This window comes from Thunnus albacares, chromosome 8, assembly GCF_914725855.1.
Source record: "Thunnus albacares chromosome 8, fThuAlb1.1, whole genome shotgun sequence".
Lineage (NCBI taxonomy): Eukaryota > Metazoa > Chordata > Actinopteri > Scombriformes > Scombridae > Thunnus > Thunnus albacares.
The window spans coordinates 4088920-4113822 of NC_058113.1; the positions used below are offsets into that span (position 1 = coordinate 4088920).

Consider the following 24903-nt stretch of genomic DNA (forward strand, 5'->3'; position numbering starts at 1 on the left):
CTCATTCAGACCTCATTTAAATCAATACAACAAGCATAAACAAGGATGATATGTGTTGGTGGCCCCAGACCGCTGCACTCCAGGAAACATGCAACAGAAAAATGTCAAAGTATGAATATTTAATCAGCACTGCATCACATGCTGACATGACTGCATAAATGGACTGCTAATTAAGCAGAAAGTTAAACCCAGTGTGATGTATGTGTTTGGTAGCGTATAAGCACGCCACTGTGGATTATCAAGGTGTAGTAATTATCACTTTGAGCAAAATAAACCATTACCACATTAAATTTGAATGAGGTGTAATAACACTAACCAAGAGCATGAAAATTGGCATCACAGTGTCACATAGCCTGACATTATAAAGTCTGTCCCAAAATGTTCTGTAACATTTTCAAGATCAACCTTCTTTGATTAAAAAAAGTCTTTTGATTGTTTTTCAAAACAACCAGCCACTGACCTTTTCTTTGTTAATTCTGAAAAAAAAAAACTCAACTCTGTAACAAACTTACAAAGTAAAAAGTTCTTACAGAGAATTATCATCAGTTCCACAGTTCCTGTCAGCTCTTGGGAGTCTTTCAGCTCATTGTTTTGGTTTTACAGCCGGCCAACTTTACTGTTTTGGTTCATTCTCACCGCTCTCATCAATCTTGTCTCCTGCAACATTCGCAGGAGAATCATCTGCCAGATTTCTTGGCTGGGAGCAGCAGCCAGGCAACCAGCAGAGATTCCATGAAATTACTGCTCCCAGACAAGAAATAGTCCGACACATAATCCCACCTTAAAATGGTGAATTGACATTTTTACACTTGGGTTTTTGTGCCAGTCAAACAAATGAGATATAACATGGTAATTAATGAGCTTTAGAGGTGTTGTTTCCAGTCTTTGTGCTAAGCTAAGCTAACTGGCTGCAGGCTAGCTTCTTAAGTAACGGACAGATATGAGACTGGTATTAACCTTCTCATCTATCTCTCCACCATAATAAGTGTATTTCCTAAAATGTTGAATTATTCCTTAAAGGAGACTTTTTTTGTGGATTAGCCAGTTATATAATAACAAATAATGAATGACAACAAACTTGTCAAAATGTCAACAAACTGTTCTTTTAGTACTATTAGCATAAAATAATTTTCCATCCCCACTTCTAATAAATAGTGCTGTTTGCAATCTCAGCTTCTTTGGGAACAGGAGTTGACTACTAAAATAAAGTGGAAATATAGTTCCCTCTGTTAAATATCCACCAAAAGTTCTCTATTGGATTACTTTACTACAAAACAGGAGAAAAGTGCTGTTCATAAAGAACAAATGAAGCTAAAACATTTAAGTTTTTGGTTAAATGTGAATTTGTGTTAGATGAGGAAGGACATTAGAAAAATCACCTAAAACATATTTTTCTTTGTTAAAGAATTTAGACGGGGGGAAATTTCATTGTAAATCTGAGAAATACTATTGATAACAACACATATCCACTATGGTCTTGTGTTAACAGTAATTACACAAAAGTATCAGCATTAACTGATATACTGGTGTCTAACTGACAGATCACCAGTGAACCTACTGTACTGGTGCACTTAACTCACTCTGCCTGTTAAATATTTCTCCTACGCCCAGTGAAATCAACTTCTGCACATCACACAACAGTACAATAACCCCACAGATGAATGAGGCGGCCATATGACAATCTTTTTTTCCTTTTTTTTTTTTTCCCTGGCTGCAGAAAGCTAGCAAGAGCTGCTTTGTTGACAGCTCCCTTGCTGAATCTGGGTTGGCAACAAAGGTTGTCTTTCATCCTCAGTGTCTGCATTGCTATCTGCAGGAGGCTGCAACCTTCCCTTATCTAGCTCCAGATAAAGCACTTTGTCATTCAACAGTTTACCACTACCAAAGCCAGAGGATTCAACACTTCTTCATTCTCAAATGGAGAGCTGTTTGAGATGCAGCGCTTCACATTTATAGCAACACAGAACTGAGAACATTCCCAGACAATGTCATTTTAAGCTGAACCATTTTTAGATTCTCCTTCTGACTGGAATAAAGAAAAGAGGTGGTCGATTTCAATGCTTCAATTATTTGTCCCAAGTGATATATTTATATTTAGATGTTTTCCCATGTCTCTTTGTCTGGACAGTTTTGAGCTTTTGGTGCTTTTGGAACCAATGAGCTCTTGGACCTTTTGTCTTGTGGTCGTAGGCAAATAGGATTCAAAGGAGACTTTAAGTTCTAAGGGAGAACACTTATTTTTACTTAATTTGCTAAAGAATTATCACAAAATACAAAATTTATGTAACAACAAGCGGGTTTTCTGCTCCAGAGTCACTTTTGGTTGTGATTTAGCTTTACTTTTGGGCTTTGACTAAAATGTTTTAGTTTTAGTCATGTTTTAGTCATGTGATTATTGTAAGTTTTAATCGACCAAAACTAAAGACACTTAGTCTTGTTTTCTCAATTAAATTTTGGTATCATTTTCATTGTGTATTTTTTACTGATTTTTTTTGTTCTTCTAAGCAATTTGAGGCTACAGCTGTGGCCATCTTTGATGTGTGCAGTTACCATGGTTACAGGTGTTGTTCTCATCTATTGCAAAGTTAGCACAAAATACTGTTCTGCTGTTTATACCAGGCTGTAATACAACAGACTAACTCTCCTCAGTAAATCCAGTCATCATTCCCAAACTCAAGCTCTTTGAACTGAACTGCTCACATTGTTGTTTTTGCTCACTTGGAATTATTGCTGCTACTTGTTCTCCACTGCAGAGTGGCTTCTCATTCAGAAGTTGTATTAATATACTTGTTTAATAAAGTCATTGTTTAGGTTTAAACTGAGACAAGCAGCTAAAATGTTTGATAAAGAAAGAAAAGAAAAAATCCCCATGAATATTTAGATGATGAACAGTCAACATTAATCTTATTTCTACCAATAGCCCATAATCACAAAAGATAGCCAACTAAAAGTAACGCCAGCATTACATCCACATGCCTTGATTATGTTAACTCTAGCATACCTTTTTATGTCAGTATGCTGGCTGCATGTTTTTATGGTTTGTCCCACTAATTTTCAGTGGGATTGTAGATCAATTTAGTATATAAATGTGACCTTTTTTCCATCCAAGAATGTGTATAGTTAGCTTAGAAGTTACTTCAAAAATTTCAAAATGTTAGATGCTGCTTATTAGTGCAACAGATCAAGTAGCTAGATTAACTTAACCATTGTTCACATTGTCATTTTCTTTGTATTTGTTGATGAGAATTATAATAATTTCATCATAGTTTTTGTTTTCCAAGATTACTATTTAGTGAGTTTTCATTGTGTTTTTGTCATGGAAAATTAGGCTACAATGAATATGTTTTGTCATGGTCTTCACTAATGAAACTGCTATGCTCTAATGTCTTGTCTTGCGTGAGGGTTCAAAAGATGAAAACATGAGAAAAGCTTGCTTAAGGATGCCAATATAACTAATTACACTGCGTTATTCAGTAAATCTTACATGTTGACACCAGGCCTGTACATATTACTACTGAAACTCCTTCCCAACCCTACTTTTGTGAGCTTGATCTCCAGTAAAATCACATTATGTGGTTTATTTCTTTATTGGCTAATAAGTAGACATTTGAGAGACACAAAAACATGAAATACGTTGCCACAAACTCTGGCCTCCATGGTAATAAAGTGCCCTCATATTCAGCAGTGTTATGGTTTGAAGGCATGACAGAAAAAAGGCTGACAGCTAGACAGAGAGTCCATACACACACGAGCTGACCTCACCCCTGTGTTTTATAACCGAGTTTCCTGTGTCGATGAAAACAGAGAACATCTCACAACTTCTAGATGATGTTTGATAAGGACAGTGATTAACTAACACTTAACCCTCTTATAGTCCTAAAGTTATAGTATGTTGTTTTCTGAAAATGAGTCAGTTCTAAATACTGTTAAGTTATTATTGAATGCTTTTCGGAGCTGTTGCAGGGTGGGTCAGCAATGATATCATCTGTAATGTATTTGCTCGTGCTCCCTCCCAAATGCTGATGGTCAGAGAACAAAAATGTTCTGTAAAATACCAGAGGATAATGAGACTGTAGTTAGTCACATTATCATCACAGTATACTGAATAGATGAGTGTATGTGTCCTACATACTGTACTGCCACTAATACTACTGCTACTTCCAGTCTCTCAACCCAACAGATTTCTCAGGTCACAGCCGTTTCCTTCAAATTCCCACAGTTGTTTCAAAATCTGCCACTAGAGCATTCAGTGTTTATGGACCTTAATCTCAAAATGTTCCAAAAAAGATTTTATGTTCAGCTGGTGGAAAAGTTGGTTTATTGATAAAAGCAAAATGCAACAAACTTTTCTACAGTTTGTGTAGAAAAGTTTGTTGCAAAATGCAAATGGAAACAGAAGAATAAAGCATGACGTACATAAAGCATGTGACTTAAACATCCTCTGAAGCTCCCACTGAAGCACTCTGTCACGTTTTCCACATGGCCTTCCATCGTTTGAGCTTTGACTGCTGCTCTTTTAATGACGTCATCTCATTGCGTCCTCTTCTTCTGAAATAGTTTGATGTCATGGACTGGAGAATTGGCGCCACCAACTGTTTATATCGGTGAGTTGATGAACCAACTGCTGGTGGATGAAAATGCGCATTAAGTTGCGTTTTCTTTTGCAGATTTTCTGAAAATTTTCACTACATTTGGATGGAAACCGGGCTATACAGTAGTGATGGTCTACACAGTCTGTTGATCAAATCTACCAGTGTTTAGATTTCAGTTTATATTAGACAGCCTGTAGAAAAGTTTCTCCCCTTGTACACCCGTCTGTCTGATTCCAGATAGCGCCACCATAATGCCACTGCTCTTGATTGCAGCATTTTCAGATCCCACCTCTGTAAAGCCTTTGCTACTCACTGTGTGCAAACACCAGCACATAATGGTGGTGGTGGTGATGAGGCAGGCAGTGTGACACATGGATTTGAAGACGTCTGTGATTGCAGTTACTTTAATTCTCTGTATGTTGTCACCACCATTCATTAGGCTATCTGCAGACATTTGTCAGTCTTTAATGCGTTCTTTCAAAGCCTGTCATGATACACGCAGCTCTGGTGATCACTCGTTGAATCTGGACTTGCCCTCATATGTTACACTGCAGCAGTGTTGGGAGCCAAGCTGTTCCACAGTAATCTGTGTGTTCAATATGCTTGAAATGAGCCAGATTTCAAGGTTTCACCACGATTGGTTGGACAAATGGGGATAACGACGCACACTTTCAGTCTGTCCTCAAAGGCTTTTATGGTATTGCACTCGTTTGAACACATGAAAAGTGACAGAAGAAGCTGTGTGAAGAATGAAAAAGGTGTTTGAGAGAGAAGTTGAAACCCTGCATACTTTAACACCTTCACACACCTGGCCAGTCTCTGCAATATGGATGTGACTGTTTAGCAAAAAGTCATAGAAATAGTTGATTCAGCTATCGTAAAGGGCTTCCTGACGGTGTTTGATAATCTGACAAGCACTTCATTTTGAGCATACTGAGGCCTTAAGTAGAAGGGTGTTGCACAGTACAGTGTATAGTGATAAGGACTATGCTATGTTATATACCAAGCACCTCTTTGAACCTCAAAGTCCTCTATTCACTCCTTCCTATCTTCCTATATGACACATTTGTTCTTCTGCCTGGTTTGTGTAGTCTGAGAAGTACAGAATACTCAACAATATGAAAAATCCTACCAAAATAATAGATGCAGTGAAATCCGGAACTTTTTAATATTGATACATTAATACTTCTGAGCTCTTTAAAAATTCAATGTACCAACCTTGTAGGAGACTCATTGCCATCTGCTGGCCAAGCTGAGCCCTAATCATGTCTCCACTTTCTGTCAATGTGTCATCATTTACATTGACAACCAGCCCCTAATCACACACCGACTTCCAGAGCAGCTCTCGCCATTATCTCAGCACAGAGCCAACCTGCCTCACAGTGATGCCTTCAGAAAACAATCTGCTTGACTGATTTCCACAATCAAGGCTGTGTGAGACATTTCTCTCAACACAGTGCATGGTTTTGTTGGCATCAGTGCCTCCCCGCAGCCAAGCATTCTCCTTTTACTTAACTCTCAAAAGCTGCAGGGCTACGTGAAGTTAACAGTCAAGCCAAGGTCAATCCAGCTTTAGAAGTCACACTTCTAGAGCTTGACACGCTTTGAAACTTTGGCTCTTTGCGCAGGTTTGCTACAGTAAAATGTAAGCACTAATCTGAAGGCCTGGAGCAGTGTGCTTAGTGATGAATAGGGATTATAGTGCTTCTTTAAATTCAGCAGCAGCCCTGTCTGTTTCATGTTGTATCATCCTGCTGATTTGCATTCTGATGCTAGTCAGCAGCACAAAGCTGCGATTTATCCCTCACGGCTAGCAAACAGTCGACTGATGAGCTGTTTGACCACCACTATGAAGAAGTAATTGTCTGAAGGCTCATCCCTTCAGGCTGACCTATTGTTTTATGAATTAGTTCTAAATTAATTGCAATACTGAGCTCGGGAGACAAAATGTTTTCCAATAAGCGGTTTTATTTCTGATTTGCTGTGTGTGTTTGTGTGTTTGTGATTTGGTCCGCTCTTCTATTGATCTGCTGGGCCCAGAGGTGGCGGGCAATGTGGAGCGCAGTGCAGAATAACAATGACAGAGTGATGGAGGGGCAACATGGAGACTCTCTTTCTTCTGGAGGCAAGCCAGAGGCATCAGCAGGATCCTAAATCCTCATACAGACAGTGGGAGGGAAGGATGGAGCACAGATGTGCTATCCGAGTTCAAGGGGAATTTAGGCCAGGCAGGGGTCTGAATATCACTGAACATTTGTCCACATGCACAAGCACACATGCGCACACAAACACACACAAACACGGAAACCCATATAAACAGCTGGAGTGCTAAGAACAGCAGCTGGGCGCTTCATCCTCTCTAGGTCATTCACTTCTCCGTCATGGCCAGCGTTAAGTGGATATGGTGCTTCTGCGGCATTATTCGATTTTGTCCTTGTCAATCGATTGTCACTTTTCTCCAAGAGGTAGGTGCCAGTTTGTTGTGATTGACCTTTTTTTTTTTTTTTTTTTTTTTTAATTAACAAGGAGGAGTGAAGGTCAGCAGCAGGCCAAAACACACTCCTCCATAATCTGTGTTGCTTCTGTTACACACTCTTTGAGGAATCTGACGAACTGTGTTTCACAACTTAGTGTGTATGTGCCCATGCAGGGTGTACAGCCAATTATCTCATGCAGGCAGCGTGAGGTATGATTCAGCTCTGAGTGTGAACACAGTGGGCTCATTTTAATAGCCACCTGAGGCAGACCCTGCCTCTCTGATCTCACTCTGGACTTTTCCAGTTCAGGTTTAACTCCTGTAATAACATCTCGCCTCTTAGGGAGTTTATGTCTTTCCTGACCTTGTTGACTAAACACAAGGTTGATGTCATCTCAGTGAAGAGCTTCCTACTGTAAATGTGGACATGCAGTTGCTGTTTGTGTGGCAGGATCTCATTCCAATCATGTGTGTTTCATTCTGTTTGATGTGTTTAAACCTCATTGCCTCATACATTTCATCTGACTCAAAGCTGTAAAACTTTTTTTTTCTCTTCATATGATTGTCACACACAGTATATTCTACACCACTTCATTAAAGTTATTTTATACTCATAAGCCCTAATCAGACAGGATAAATATTCCAAGGGGAGTTGGGTGATAAGATACTTTATTTTCCCTACACATGTGTAACTAAATGTACTGTTTTGGAAGGCTTTTGAACCATTGCCAAATTGAAGGACATTATCCTGTAATAAATCAAATTTATTGATTTAATTGTATCATTCATTTTACTGAATTATCTTGCACCCAGATGGTTCTGATTTGCTGTTAATTCTTTAGAGTAACAAGAGGCCTGTTGTCTGTGAGGTGTTAAATGTATATAGTCCACTACACATATAATCAGCTATACAATGCGAACACAGAATGTTTTCCTATAGTTGATAAGATTGTGAGGTTGCACTTTTCAAAGTATGTCAAAATATCAGCAGTCACAGTCTGTACACACCCACGACGCTTAATTATGATGATAAAGAAAACAAAATATGGACAAACCATAGGTGTGTAAATTTATGATTTTTAAGAGTTTTTTTTTTGTTAATTTGTCAACATCTGTGGTTGTTGTTGGTAACAGCTATATTTTAATAATAAGAGGACAGTTGGAAATGTATCTGCCACTAGGGGCAGCATATATGCCTTGAACAGCTACTAGAGGGTAGAAGGTAGAAGTACAACAGAAGAAGAGCAACCGTTATATCTGTTTTCAGTGCAGCCAAACAAACTGTGAACTGAGTCATGTTGTTTTAATAAAGAGGAACATCAATAATTTCCGTCGTCGTGTTGTGAGCAACTACGATCTAAAATCAAGCTTCTATCAGTGCAATAAAATTATAAACAGTAACACTGGAGTACATGAATTTTTTGTGAATGGCTTGTAGTAATGTAGACTATTTGATTTCCCTTTTGGGAGTAATGGACTCTGTGAACTACTATACAGACAGGTATTTACAGAATACAAATATATTGAGAGGTTAATGCTGATAGACATGCTTCCTCTGGGTAGTATCAAAAATAAGATTTGATGAATAAAAATCTTAAGGAATATAATTTTAAATTATGGAAGAACTGAGTGCAAACTGTAGGTAATTTAGGTTGTAATGTGCTAACACATTGGGATATTAACACATGGATATTTGCTACAGATGAGATTAAAATCACTTACCAGCACAAGTTTATTTTTTTAAAATTAACCTTTATTTGACAATGGTTTATGGCAGAAAAATATGCCAAAACTCCTGAAACAGGATAACCATTACACAACACTGAGCTGCAACATTGACCAGACAATGTAACACAATGGCAATACATACAAATCAGACAATACAAATAAAATCAAATAAATAAGGATAAGAGTGAGGTCTAGTCAGGAATCCAAACAAGTATTTTTTGATGAATATTCTAAACTTCTTTTGCTAATATTCTATACTATACTACATTATATTACATATATCTGTGCTTTCTTAAAATTACTAATCTAATATTATAATGTCTAATATTCATAACTCAACATGTATGAATATACTGCTGGGTGAAAATAATGAAATAATTGTGCGACATTTCGAAACTTAGCAGTGCATGTAATATTAAAATCACCTTTCCCAAGAAAAGTCAATCCCCTCTGAATAATAATTGGCTGCATCACTACATTACATGGAAAAGTTGATGGTTTGTCCTGTAATTCAGTATTATTTGGTTGCTGTCTTAAGAATCTATTGAATCTCCACTATAAAAAGCAGAGGATGAGTTTGTTGACAGCTCTGGCTGTGTAGCACGTGTTGTGACCCACAGGTGGATTTGGCAGTAAAATAATGTTGAGAAATCCAGGTCAGAGATAGTTATTTGAGGCCATGGATGTGGATCAGGAGCTTCTATGATCATGTGACCCAGATGGATGAATCATATTATGAAGCTGATGTAGCTCTATTTGCAGCTGAAAGAAGGAATCCAATGCACAAAAAGCACCTGGTCACCAAAGAGTGTAAATACTCAACCTATTTCTAAGCAGTGTTTCAGAGGGTCATCACATGCAGGAGACATCCAGCATGATTTTTTGTTTGCATGAGATGTAAAAATCAGTTTTCTTTTAGGAGACTGATATCAAGGAAATTTAAGAAAGTATTTTATTCTTCTGGTGCTGCAAAAAATATTTTGTCAGTATTTAAAGTAAATTTACATACTGTTGTTCAACTTTTCCTCTCACACTTTGTGATTTTGTGCTATAAAGACAAAAGTTGACAATTGTGAGAGAACGAGAGAATCAAGGTGAAATCTTTGGATTTTTTTTTTTAAAACATGAGATCGATGCAGATGGATGAAATATCTGTGCTTGCATCTTTTCTTTTCTATTTACATTTTAGTACTACAATTCACCATGCAGTCATCACATAATCTGACATGCCTCAAAACTTGATATTGTACACTGACAGATTGCGACCCTATTAGAGGCGTCTCATACTGTGTGACACGCAGTGAACCTGCAGGGTAGTTTGATCACACAGTGTGTGGGCGCCATTTAAGGGACATAGAGAGGGAATCTTCATGAAAGTCAGTGGGGAAAAAAGTCATAAAATTTTAAAACTTAATTTAAAATTAATAATACTTGGTAGGTCAAGAAAGCTGAAATGTACCCAATAGCACTAGTAAAAGTAGAAAATATCCATAAATGAAAATAACAAAATGGAGCACTGTTAAAGCTGATGAAATACTGTTTTTTAGTTTTGTTAACTGTTAGATATTCTATCTATTATTCATGGCGATCCATCTTCTTCTGTTTAACTTTGGACAATACCTTAAACAGTATCAGATTTCAAACACTTTAAGCAGGCTGCATTTAAGTCCCTCAGGGTGGTCAGAGCAGAGCAGAAGTTCAGTTCAGAAGAAAACACATCACTGTGTCTGTCCCACATCTGAGTGCTTGGTTACCAACCATCAAGGACCAAATTCCACTGAAATGAGTCTTTGATGGATAAATCAATATGGGTCTCCTGCCATGCTGGCCGCTGTTTAATGACACAACATTTCAGTGGCTGGATTATCTGCGGTCTGTGGCCTTTGACTGTTTGCACACTTTCTCCTCAATAGCCAAACCTTCTCTGCCTGTGATTTGGGCTGTCACGATGAAGGAATTTCCCCTGTGGAGATTTAGGGATGCTCAACAGCACGGTATGTGGTCATATGCGGTAATAGCACCTTTTTTTTTTTTTTCTGTGAAAATCAAGGTATCAAGGTTAGTCTGATTATGTGTCGGCTGAATGGAGCAGCAGCACCTGACGAACATGGAAAACACTTTAAATCATGTTGTGGCAGGAAACAACGTTGGCCTACAGCCGAGTCCCCTTAAACCTGGGATTTATGAATGGAGTCTGGCTGGACGTGCCTATGATTGGTGGAAAACTACTTTACCTCTCAGGTTCAATGGCAGCCTGTTTGGTCGCATGGTGACCCGAGAGAGTTTAAACATATAACTGAAACAAAATATTCATACAGATGTGTTTTTAACTACCGAGGCCTCCGGTCAGGTCCCCCCGAGCCCAACTCTGTTATGAGGGCTGGGTACCGGGTTAGCTTGTTAGCCTGGATGCTAGCTGCAGGAGGCTCGCGTGAGGTTCTGTGGAGCCCCACGAGTGAGAACTCAGTGCGCATTACAAAATTGCATTTTTATTCTTGAGAGGCACACATTTGTAGCTCAGTTTTTTTACTATGCAAGTGAGCTAAAGTGTATTTTTGGTCCCTGATTTGCCTCCGTGTGTAACTTCTCTCACTCTATCTGCTCAACACATATCACACATCCAGGCAGGCTGTTTATTGTCTCTGCTCTGTCTCACCTCTTACCCCCGATATACCTCCCAGTCAACCCAGTGGCCTGTATACCATATGTGTATATATGTATATGTGTGTGTGTGTGTGTGTTTTATCTGATTCTGGATCAGAGTTGGGAGTGTGTATAGTGTGCAACACTGAATAATGAATGACCTACAGGCTTTCCCCCCACAATTCTGCAACGGTCTCACGTACATTTAAATCCTGTGTGTGTGTGTGCGTGTTTACAGGGTTAAATCCTGTTAAAATGCAAATATTGTTGTCTGCTGTTTTTTATGGTTTTAACTGATTACTGTCTGCTGCGGCTTGAAAATCGACTCCGTTTTAGATCCAATCCAAGCCATCTTATTGTGGATTTCACACCTTTCTGCCTCACCATAACACAATAGACATGGTGTGGTTCCTCTAGCAACAAACCTGTCAGTCAAGGTCATCCATGAGAGAAAGAGAGAAGGAGCAGAGCAAGGAAAAGCAGGGGGGCGGGGGCAGGAGAAAGTGAACAAAGGAAAAGTGTCCTCTTTGTATTTTGTAGCGCGACGGAGCGTGACATGATTTGGGAGAGAGCTTCTCCTCTATGTGGACTGACAATGCTGATGGATTTAGGAAACAGGTTATAGAGCTTTACTCAAAATATACACCGTGACACACTACTCCTGCACTACTCTTATAAGCAGTTGTATTTTGAAATATGCCTCTTCTTCCTGTCCTCATCGCTGGTGTTAAGCACTCATTACGGTGGTGGTTTTGAGGTATTATTCTCCCTCACTTATTCAGACATTCATCTATCTTCACCTAGTGGTTGTTAGGGGAAATGACAGCATCAGAAAAAAAAAAAAGTCAAGCATCTGTAGTAGATCCAGACTTTCACGATGATATAAGCAAATGACTGTCCTAAAGCTCTGTTTTTCAACCCTTTCCTGTCCTGCTTTCCTCCCTTCCTGTCCTCACTTTCTGTAAGTGACTTTCTGATAGAAGACAAGCGATAGTGAGGAAGGAGAGGTGAAGAACTGGCATTATTTTTGTATCATGCCAGCCAGACGGAGAACAGCAAAACAGATATTTGTTCAGATTAGAATATCACTGTACTTTCACCCTGATGAGCAGTACTCTTCTCAGTTTCAATTTTGAACAAAAATACAGTTTTATTCACTAATTGTTTCCAATCTCTTCTTCTCTGCTGTTTTAAAAAAAAAACACTGTTAAGCTTATGACAATGAAACTTGGCAATTCCTACCAGGAAATGTGGGTATTGGAAGGCTTTTAAAATGAAACATCTGTGCAGACATTGTTGAGTTTCATGGACGGTAGCTTTACAGTGACTGAAAAAACGGCAAAGTAGAAGCGACTGGAAAACCAGATGTTACAGGTTGGTGAGTATGGCATGACTCTGTTGTTGTACTGATGGAATTAGTGCTGTGGGAATTATGCTGAATTTATCAAGACAAAAGGTAATCACAGAGTGTTGAGTTTGCATTAACAGCAAATTCAAATGGGAGCAGGTCAGAAAACGGAGAGGCCTCTAAAATATACTTATAAAAACAGGAGAAATTATAAATAAGGTCTGTCTCTAATATGAGCCTGTTTAAAATAAAGGCCTGGTTCTCTCTACAGTTGAGGAAAATAAATTTGAGAACTTGTGGTAATGTGTCTTGTAAACAGGAATTTCTGGATTACAAGTCCATTCGTGTTATGTTAGAATGAGGGTGGTCAGAGTGACTTTGTAAATGCACTTTCTACTGTGTATCTTTTTAAGGGCAACTGGAAATTACAGCTTATGATACAACACACACCACCATAATGTACATTAAAAACATCAGGCAGTCAGTCATAATTAATATTCTAAATAAAGATTATGTATGGGTGGCCTGACCACATTATAGACTTACAGTATATTCATTATTTATGATCATGTGCTATTTGTAATGGAGTATGAATGCAACAGGATATACTGTCAGAAATAGTTTATTTCTAATATTTTCAGTCGATATTTAGTGAATTAAGGTAGCATACATTCCATAAGTAGATTATGATCAGTTAGTGCTGTTTGTTAAATGCCCTGTTTTGAAGCAGGAACCATCTGTGTTATTCATTACGTGCCATAGATTAGAATAAGACTTAAATTCTATCTGTACGTAAACGTGTTCACTTTGAAGGTATACTAGGCAGGATTTTCCTAAAAAACAATATATAGACTCACAAAAGTAATCCCTCTCAATCATCACTTATGACCCACTAGAAGTGTGTGGTGGTGTATTTATCTGCAGAGACTCTGCCCTCTGCCTGTATTTTCTTATTATTTTTCTGTGTTCGGGACACTTCTGGGTGTCCACCTTTTGGCAGTGGGTGTGTAGCTCCCAGTTAATAACAGCATGCAGGGTGTGAGGTCAGGACTTGTAGTGTAGCAACCTGGTTATATCGCTGTCTCTGTCTCTGTCTCTCTGCTCCGCTCCGCTCTGCTCTCTGTCTCTGTGTCATGGATGTATAAAGAGCTGCAGGTCTGTGTGTCTGCTTGAGTGAAGGCAGGGCTGAGCTACACACACGCAGAGCAGAGAGACCACAGCGGACAGGATGAAACTCTGCATTCACACAAAATCCAGCAATGCAGCACCCTCCTGCAGGGTTGTGCAAGGTGTGCGGAGGTGTGGGCATGTTTATTTGTGCTGGCAATTACTTATCTAATTAACGGTTTTGTTCTCACCAGCGCCGCTCACTCTCTTCATTCACTCTCTAGCTGGCTTGACCACTGCTGCTCTCTCTCTCTGTCTTGCTCTGGTGTCGAGCAGGGTAGGAGGGGCCAATTTTGCTGTGTTTACAGACACCACCAATGTCAAGTGTTTGTTGGCCTCCTCATGCCCAATTTTCCAATCAGATACAGATTATTGTATCTGATCTGATCCTCTGAACTTAACCTATTTAAGAGCAGCATAGCCACAAAGCATAGGTTACCACGGTGATGGCCTGTGGGTGTCGTGAGGCAGGTTCCAGGTCCTCCATCTGAACTGTACCATAGTCCCAATGACATTTTAACATCTATTTATGCCATTTAAAATTCCTGTATATACCCTTTAATTTAATTCCTGTATTTTCCTTTTATAACCCTTTACACTCGCTTGCTGTATGTTAGAGCATGAAAAATTGTCCAGATATACTATGAGTGATGTCGCAGTGCTGAGTCTGAGTGTGTGAGATGTTTATAAATGCACGGGACGGAGCGGAGGGACAGACAGCTGCTGAGTGCCGGGAGCTCTGGAGGAGAGAGCTGGAGGCAGAGCCAGAGCTTTGGGACAAATAACACCCGCAAGTCACACCAGATTCTGCTGGGATGCAGAGCCGTTCACTAGCAGGAGGAGAGCTCAGGGTTTATTTTTTTACACTTTGAGCAGCAGCAACAGTGAGTGCTCAGTCCATCTCTGTAACTACTGGTTCGGCAGACTAGGGGGTTTATATAGGTTTATATGTAGCAACGCCATCATGCAGAAACCTACGTCAGATCATGTGGGAAAAGTTTTTGAAAATTTGAAGAATTTGAATTTTGGGATTTGAATACATATGGAACACTACTGGGAAACTACAGAATACAAAAAATAATGGACCCGCACTTAAAGAAAAATTCAAGCAATCCTCAAGTATTATTTTGTGAGGTTTAACCTTTTACGATTGTAAAATTTATATAAACCTATTTTTAGTCAATAACAAATATCATTTCAAATCATTTAATAAAATTTAAGTAGTATACAACCTTAAATTCACTGTACAATGTATTCTCATTCAAATGCAAAGAGTGAACGTCTTACATAATTGAATGAAGGGTTTTTGTTTGGACAGTTTGAACTACAGTTAACCTCTCTCACATTGCACATTGGTGCTCATGCACCTACCACATTAACGTGCATACTTACTGGACAGCAGCACCAAACAGCTTGAACATACTGTAGGTGCAGAAAGGTCTGGAGTAGGCTACATGTAGGCCTGTGTTACCCCACGGATAGTAATAACAATAATCTATACCATATATATCATAATAATTACCACATACCTGAAAATAAACATAGGACAACCTTGTTGCCTGTTGTTGGAAATGAAAACAATTTTTCCCTGTACTGGGCTAATACATAAGCAGACATACATTTTAGCACAGTAGAGTTACAGATGTAACCTATTATACAGCGTTTACATGCATCTTTATCAAGGGAACTCTTAGATTAATAATTTAAATCATATTATGATACTCTATGGACCTAGGTCACTCACTGCTTAGCCAACGCTAACAATAGCTAGTTAACTTTAGAATAGTCAGCTAAAGGTGTGACAGCATCAGGGAACTATGCTAGGCTACAAAAACAATGCCAAATAGCTTATGCTATGCTATTTGGCATTGACTGTCTGAGAGAGCACGAGCAGTAGCTGACGCTCTGACTTTATGAAAGTGTACAATTATGTTATCTTATTATCATTGTCACTAATTGAATTAATCATCATTCTTCATCATCATCATGGCACGGCGCACACTACCTCCCTGCGCCCTCCCTGAGCGTCCCCTGTGTCCCCGCATGCTGCTCCCTGCTCACCACTTCAACTACACGCCTCCTGCTCACTCTGTTCCTTGACTTTCCTGTCATATGTCTGCTCCTCTGCCCGGCCGCCACCTCTCTTCCTTCCACCTGTTGCAGCATAATGGCGGGTACATCTGTCACCATAGATGTTGAAGCTACTGCTGCAGCCCCTACAGCGAACATATCTGTGATTTTTGCACAACTTCTCTACAACCCCCTTCTTTCTTTTTTTGCTTATCCAACTTGACAAATGACAAAGTCGCCCTGCGTCATCCGCAGATGTTTGCCTCTGAGACATGGCGTCTGACAGGAGAAACAGATAGGACAGGGGGAGGGATGGGGCCGGCCCAGTAAGAGATGTAATTGGGCCAGCCTAATGTCATTATAGAAAATAAGCCCCAGCTTTTCATGGAGGAGGCTATGAAATGTATTATGTGGTATTAACTTTATCTTATATAGCCTACAGTATGACTGTAAAATCAGAATGTGCAGGTATGTTAAATTTGTCTTGGAGTTGCTTGAAGGACATGAGCAAGCTGCTAAGAGGTGCTGCAAGGTAGTTTACTCCTCTCTCATTTGGAAAGATATTTTTATTGATAGAGAGCATGGCTTTATTCCAAAGTGAGGTTACGGGTGATGAGGACGCGTTAATGATGATATCCGGCTGTGTTTTGTTGTTGCTACTCATTCTAGAGCATCTTGTAGCCAGAAAGCCAGGTTTCACATTTTAGTGAAAGTGCTGCAGTCCAGTGAGGCAGAGAAAAACAAGCCCAGTTCGACGCAGCTCCTCTTATGTTAGTTCAGCTCAGATTCACACACATTCATGCGTGAATCTGCATCACTGTAGCTTCAGCTGCTAGCTGCTGCTGCTGCAGACACTGTTTGCTTCCTTAAACTCCTCTGGGCTGTACCATCTCAGCTGAGCGGGGGTCCTCTAGGGTTTCAGGCTGCCCTTGCAAACGGAACCTTTCTCTCCAATCTGCTGCATCGCACCCATTCTTAACCCCCCCTTTGCCCTCCTCCCCCTGCCGTCCCTTATGAGCCACAAGCTCACAGTCTCTCAGGGCTGTCGGCCAGAAACAACACAGCCTCCTAATACCTTCTGCCGCCTTGGATTTCACTCCCCCCTCTGCTTATAGTACAATCTCATCATTTCCAGCTTGCGAAGGGAGCGGAAGAGAGAGAAGAGAGAGAGAGAGAGTGAGAGTGAGAGAGAGAGAGAGGGAGGGAGGGAGATGTTTTGGGCTGGTTTGCAGGGAGAGAGGTTGGCCTGAATGCGTTCTGTCTGCTCTTCAGAGACATCCAGGTGAGCTGTTTCCTCCTGGAAGGTAAGAGGAAGACTGAGATTGGTGCTTATTTTGTCCTGCATCCCTTGTCAAGCCCACGCCCCCCCTCCCATTCTTCTCTTGCTTCAAATACATCGCTTATGTTAGTGTGTGTGTGGTTGAGCGTGAATAGTATTCCCCAGACATACCCCACACACATGTAATACTGTACGAGGCGATGTGCAGATGTGCAGGCATGTCGGCATATGTGCATTTAGGGCAGATGTGGATTGTAGTTGCATGCATGCATGCCGTGTGTATGAGTGTGTGTGTGTGTAGTGTTTTTTTGTTTGTGGGGTGTCGGGGGTGATGATGAGCTCTCATGCTAGCATGACAGCTTGAAACTGGATGGCCCACCTGAGTCTCAGTGTGTCTCAGTGGGGAGGATGTGACGAGAGACTCTGGGGATAGAGAGGAAGTAGCGGGAAAAGGGAGAAGGCTGTGTGTGTGCATGTGTGTGTGTGTGTCTGCAGTTTTTGCAACAAAGTCTCAATGTTGCCTTCTGCCTGAAACAACGTCAGCACTGTCAGCCCCCCCACCACCCTCCACCACCACTACAACCATCCCCTCTGTGCTAATAGGTAGCATTTCCGTTGTGGTGGTGAACTGAGAGCTGATGTTTACTGGTCTAATGGACGGGATGCTCTGCTGCAGCGTTTTTCTGCTCACTATACAATATGTCGTCCCACTTTGGGAAAAATTGCAACACGCTTGTCTTTTCTGGGCCCAGAGGGATGGAATGTGGGCACTGTGGGGAAGACGAGGCAGAGAGACGGGGACGGGCCATTTACCATCTGTGGCTGCATCTCGTGGACGTGTAGCGAGGCTTTCTGCAGGGCCATATGCAGCTCCTTGGGAAGACAGCAGGCCAGGCTGTTAGGACAAAGAAAAGAGAGAGAGAATAAGGAGAGAGGCTGAAACTGGAGGAGTAGAGCAGAGAGTACCATGGTGTCATGTGTTTCAGAGACGATAAGTGCTGTCAGAATACGGGGCCAAATCTAAACTAGTGTCCTCTTTAACGGAGAGGAAACAAAGGCTCTTTTTCCAGAGCTTCAAACCCAAAGCTTGCTTCAGTGAATGCAAGATATAAGTGGAAGCAAAGTTCTGTGTCTAGACCAGCTCTTTGCTTTTATCTGGTCCTACAGGCATATTCTGTGTATCTTGTTTTTGAGGTTGCTACTAAATCTGTAGCCTAGCAATGTCTGCCCACAATTTTCACTTCTGTCTTTTATTGTGGCCTGACAGGACTCAGTAAGCATCTGAGTGGAACAGATGTCATCTCAAGTAGGCGTTACAATAGTGACAGTACTTATTCTCAAGGGTTTAGTATTCTTCAAACGAACTGGGTCGCTAGACTACATCTGAAGACAAAAGTGTTTGTACCTGATCTGAATGGCCACATGGAAGATGGGCCTAAACCCTGCTGTCATGGCTTCCCGCTGTCGTGATGAACACTACCTTGAAGAACTTTTTGTCTTTAGCATGTCTTTGTAGACTTGATGCGATGAATTGTACCAATGACAATTAGGGCTGTTGTGTTGAAGGAATTTCCTCTGTTGTGATTTAGGGTGGCTCAACAGCACGGTGTGTGGTTATATGCAGTATGAGTGCCTCTTTGTTTTAAAATGAATATTATGTTTTGGCCAAATGGAGCAGCAGTACCTGTAAAAGACACAGAAAACACTTTAAATCGTGTTGTGGCATGATATAACGTTGGCCTACAGTCGAGTCCCCTCAAACCTGGGATTTATGAATGGAGTCTGGCTGGACGTGGCTTTAGATTGTATGATTGGTGGAAAACTACTACTCTCAGGTTAAATGGCAGCCTGCTTGGCTGTGCGGTGACCCGGGAGAGTTTAAACATGTAACCGAGACAAAATATTCTTGCAGATATGTTTTTAGATACCGGGCATCAGCACTAAACCCCAGTCAGCTCACCCTGAGCCCCGCCATGCTCGGTTATGAGGGTTGGGCACCAGGTTAGCTTGTTGGCCTGGGTGCTAGCTGCGTGAGGCTTGCGTGAGGCTCCGTGGAGCCCCATGAGCTAGAACTCAGCGTGCAGCGGGTGGGATCCTCTGGAGCTGCTGGACCGGAGAAGCCACTGGACTGAACAGTGGGAGCTGTTGAACACTCAAAAATGAAAAAATGTGAACATAGCGTGCTTGTGGCAGTTGCTTGCCATCCACCGTGGTTGGCTATAGCGTGGTATTGCAATATTGTGGTTATTACGACAGTCCTAATGATAATAAGGGAGCATAGTTTGGGACAGTTATTCCTGGAAAGCATTCATGGTATTGCAGTGTTGAAAGAGTATTTGTTTAACAGAGAAGTTAAAACTGTCCTTACTTTCACACCGCCGTACACCTGGCAATCACTATTTTAAGTAGGCATGATTATTGGATTGTCTGTTTTGGAGAGTTACATTTTGCTGTTGGAGAGAGTTTCAGATGCTGTTAGACAATCTGACAGGCACTTTGTCAGCATACAGAGGCTTTTACTCAAACATCAACATGAACTCTAAGCACACCACTGGCTGAACACAGTACCACATCATCAACCTGGAAAACACTTTCCTGGAAAACAGCTTTCTGAAATTCTTTTTAAATTTCTCCTCCTAAAATCATCCTCTCAATACATCTAAGATCAAAAAATGGGCCATTCAGTTGCAGGATCATATTTCATTTCATATCTAGAACACCTAGTTTTAATAGTAATTCATGAGGTTCAGGAGGAGTTTTAAAAAGGAAGCAAGTCATTTCTTTCATTTCAGTTCTACAGAGATGGAGTCAGTGGCACGTGCTGTGATTCATATTGAGTGGCTACAAAATGAAGGTGTTTGCTTAAGTGGAACTCGTGCTAATGATTCAAGAGTGAATGCCCAATTAGACCTGAAATCCACATCCAGTTAATGTCATATTGTTATGCTAATTTCATGTGGACAAGCCTTGCTGTTATGTAAATTCTCAACATGAGACATGAGCACTACACAGCACTACATGTTAATGGCCCTCGAAATGTGTTTTAATTTGATTTTGGGCAGTGCATGACCTTGAATCAATCAAGACGCACATGGTGAAAGGGGAAGTCTATTGATTGTACACATAAGGGACGATTTACTAGTCATGGGGAATACCATTCAGCTTGTGAAAACAGTTGTATAATATGTTTTCTGTGGCTCTCGAGGAGCTTTGTCTGATGACATCAGCAGGGTTATCCCACCTTGCTCACCTTGGGCTCAAGAGAATACACATTTATTGCAGAAAGCCTGCAGTACAGACTCAGGGTCTGGAGTTTGAAACATGTAGTCATTTATCAGGCAGAGAGGGTCCAAGAAAAAGACACTATTAAATGCCCTATGGTTGATGTATTCTGCTCTAATTTTGACCATTTTTAATTTGTCTCTTTTGAGTACAGAACCATAAAAGTGCAGTGCTAAATTGCTGGAATGCACCTTTAAATGTATATGAATGTGTGCATTTAAATGAATTTAAAATGTATAAACCACAGTTGGTTTGGCAAATTGCATCCAATTTGTGTCAATTTTTCAGTTTTTACTACTTGAAACTGAGGAATGTTAAATTGACTGCACTGAGGCTGAAACTGTTTCCAATCAACTTTAAAAAAACAAAAAAACAAAAACGCAGCATCAAGTCAAACTTAAGTGATGACAACTCATTTTGATGTGTTTCCAGCTTTTCAGCACACCTACAAGCTGTAGCGCAACACTTGTCTTGAGGCAGACAGAATGAGAAAACTGCCCCCAGCACTTCTGCATTATACCAAAGTAAAAAGTTGCTGTGCTTATAAAAAAAAAAAAAAAAACTTCTTAAAAGGTTTTACAGCCTTATATGAAACAATTTATGAGTTTTTGAAGATAAGTGAGGGTGGAGGCTGCCAGGGCTGCTAGGAAGGGAAGTTGGTGGGTGGAGGCTGATGTAAGGAGCCGGCCATGTCGCAGCTGTTCTCCTGAATGACTGTGTGCTCTTCTGAAGCTGCAACTGCTGGGAAGTCACTGCTGTTCACTATAGAGTGTGAACTCTATGAAAGCTGGTCAATATACACCACTTCCTATGTTATTTCTTTGATGCAGAGTTGAAAATATCAGCCTTTTTTAGGGACTTGTCCCGTTTTCTTCAGTGGTGATTTAGGTAGACACTGCTGTAACGAAGAGCCTCTATCTGGGGCATCAGTTGGCTGTTGGGATATTTTATTCCACCACATATGTTAATTAAAACTCAACCACAATATCTTAAGGCTGGTGTACAAAATGATAAAGAGGAGGAAGGCTAGAGCCACAGCAGCAAAATAACAAAAATGCATTTACATATTTTATTTTGCTGGTGCACTTTATGAGAGTGACTTGCAGAGAGAAGTCACATTGGCTTTGACAGAAGGCCAACAGGATATGGAAAAGAAGGTAGGTCTGAGCCAAAAAGCAAATTACATTATTTCATCACAAAAGAGCTTCTCAAATATACGATATGAAACCTTATAGATTATTGAGTGATATTTATGCATATCTATGTGAAGGCTAAATTTCTTCTCACATTTAGTCAAAGTTAATGCCTTACCCTAAAGGCCAGAGTACGCTTGGAAGAAACTCGTTCCTACAAAGTCTCGTCTTACAAAGTGTGGCCATCACTGTGTGAAGTGGGCATTTTTGTCAGACTGTCAGTTTCAAAAAGTTCTAAAGATTTTTTAGATCCAACCCCCCAAATCTGACATCAGAAAGGTGTGCAGACAGGAGTTTTCAGAAACTGTTAGATGATCCAACAAGCGTATAGTGTGAAGCATACTGACACATTGAAGTCACAGTGAAACAGCAGTTAGAGTGTCTTTAGCTTCCATAATGTGATGTATTTCTGAGTGAAACTGAATATATGGGTAGTGTGTAGATATGAGAGAGATTTAAATCAAATCCACCCAGTGTGAGTGGACTGTTGGCCTCCACCCAAAACTCCCTCACCTGTTTTGCTAGATCAGCAGTTGGAGGATGAGGGAGACATGAAAACATTAAATATATAAACAAATGTTTTTGCCAACCGAACATACACCTAGTCCTCATCAGTGAATGGAACCAGCTCAGGTGTCATCACGTGACCCAAGTCTGGAACTTTGATCACCTGACAATAAGTAGTGATGACAGTCATGGGAACATATCCACCAATGTCCACGTTTAGGTGATGTGACCACACTCCAGCTAGTTCCTTTAGCTAATGAAGACTGTGAAATGCGGTTTAAAGCTCCCAAAAAGCGAATAACTGGACCTTTAAGAATAACAATCGTTTCCCAAAGAGTGAACTTTCATGTTCAAATTGTTTTGATGATTCCATTTGAATCACAGAAATAACATATTGCTTTGTATTTTAAACCAATATAGGCAGCATCACACAAAAAGCTGCTGTGTTTGAGGAGAAACAAATGATGCTATATTTAGAGCAGACACAAACACCGCTCTATCTGCCATTCAAGACCACAAAGGCTTGTGGATGGGAGGTGGATGAGGTGTTTTTTTCCAGTCTGTCCTCTGGTGTATCGTCTCACTATCGCCTTGAGCCCAGAACGATGAGCCCAGGCAAGCAGATAGCCCTTCTTTGTCTCAGTGAAATGGAAATGCGTTCACACAGTGGGTAAGCCCTGACTCTGGCCAAGTTAACATGGCTGATAGCCTTGAGTTAGCAGAGCACATAAGTAGGCTTTATGGCTGATTGGTCCTTTATGGCCTCTGTGGTTCTTGTCATCGTTCAAGCTAATGTCATCAGTAACTACTCCTCTGGAGATAGTTGAATTAGCCTGGACCTGCCCACTGTGTTACTGCCTACCTTTTTCCATTACTGTATGACATCTCCAAGATAGGATGAATCTTAAATGATCCCTGTGGGGTAATGGGGTCACTGCAGCAGTACGGAATAAATTATAGATAGGAAAACAATGCAGTTTATCACAGTTTGTTTATGTGTGTGCATGTGTGTGTTGGTATATCAGCATGGAGGTGGGGAGGGGGGGGTAGTTGTGATTAAAGAGGCTATACTTCAACCAGAATCGATATGCTGTTTCTGCATCCATGCCAGGGTTTTCCTGTCTTGGAGGGGCGTTCCCATCTGGGAAACAGAGGAAAGCCAGATGTATTAGGACACCCACATGATTAGCAGAGGTGGCGCTCTTGTCGTAGAACAAGAATGCCCAGTGCTTTGAGTAGCTTTGTTTTTGGATGCTTACAGTTTTATTTATGACTGTAATTACATATTTCTGATTACTATATGCTGTTAATCATGTTTTAATTTTTCCACTTCGGGGTAAAACTCTACAACAAGCTAAAAATCATTGCCTTGTAACATTTTAACAAACTATTACCTGTTCACACATCCAGCAGACACAGATCAACCTGACAAATTTAAGTCCAATATTCACTCTCCTTTTAGCTCTATTTTGTCCCCAACATCTCCTCAGTTCACCAGCTAGTTTAAAATATGTCTGCTGTTTGGTGCCTGCATACAGCTCCTGGAAACCAGGTTGTGAGAGATGTGAGACTGAACCAAAACAATGAAGTTGTGGCCCATAAAATCAGAACAATGAGCTAAGACACCCAGTGGAACTACAGTGTTGGATGATAATTCTCTGTGGGTTCATCACTACAAGTGACCCCTTTCACATTCTATGAAGTCATTTCATCCATTGCTCATGTAGAAATATTGATTTGTACAGCTTTAACAAGACATAATCAGCTATGGTTGGAACAGGAGAAACACATGCTGGTTTGAGTCCTACACCAGGAATTGGAGTGGACAATAAAACCCTCCAACCATGTCTACACCACCACTGACTTTGAATTCTCCACTACCCCTAACCAGAAGCATGGGTGGTGGATAATGGAGGAAATATACTTTAAATGTAAAGATCCAGAAATGTTTCAAAATATAAAAATACTGAAATAATCATTTGTGTCTGACTTCAAGAAAGTTCAATTGCCTTGTTTTAAATTCTTAAAATTCCATCTACTGCTCCCTCACCGAAAAATCCAGGATCTATAAATAACAAAGTTATTTTTATCTTCAAAAGTTTAACTGCTTGAGACAAGATGTCTCATACTTCACTGTAAAGTCCATTCTCAGTGTTTGTGCACTTGAGGCTTCAAGTTTCCACATCACACTTGTGTAAGTTGCACACTGGACCACAGTTGAGCCAAACATCTTATCAGTGTCTGTAGTGACGGATGTTTCCTACTCAAAGTGGAGAGCTGTGAGTATGTTCCACAGATACAACCACCCCATTAATGTAGAGTGCCATCCATAGCTCTTAGTGTGAGTTGATGCAGATTGATAACAGAGAGCTAGTGGCTAGGGGTCTGTTAAAGAAAGGGCCTTCTTGTGCTCCTAGAGATTAAAATGACAGAAGGCTTACATGTGTACACAGAGCTTTGATTGAGTTTGCAGGAATAAAGGTTTGCCTCTTCCAGATCATACTTTGGGCTGCCCTCTTTATCTCTGTGTCTCTGTGTTTCTATAGATTCATTATATCAGCTGGAGCAGAGAAAGTATGAGGCTGAGGATCATCTGCAGATAATCTCCTCTCCGTCTA

The 24903-nt window shown here is 40.5% G+C and overlaps 1 protein-coding gene across 4 annotated transcripts in view; it reads left to right on the plus strand.

The window, feature by feature from the left end:
* The window catches only part of cdk14 (cyclin-dependent kinase 14), a 199997-nt gene that overhangs the window by 33403 nt on the left and 141691 nt on the right, over positions 1-24903 (plus strand). Inside the window, exon 1 of one of the 4 annotated variants that reach the window (XM_044358910.1) lies at positions 17224-17328. The exons of 2 other annotated variants lie outside the window; for them this stretch is intronic. The gene's annotated coding sequence lies outside the window, so the exon portion shown is untranslated. Of the gene's footprint in view, positions 1-17223; positions 17329-24903 lie in introns of those variants that run through there. One more of the 4 variants, XM_044358911.1, reaches the window with a different exon arrangement.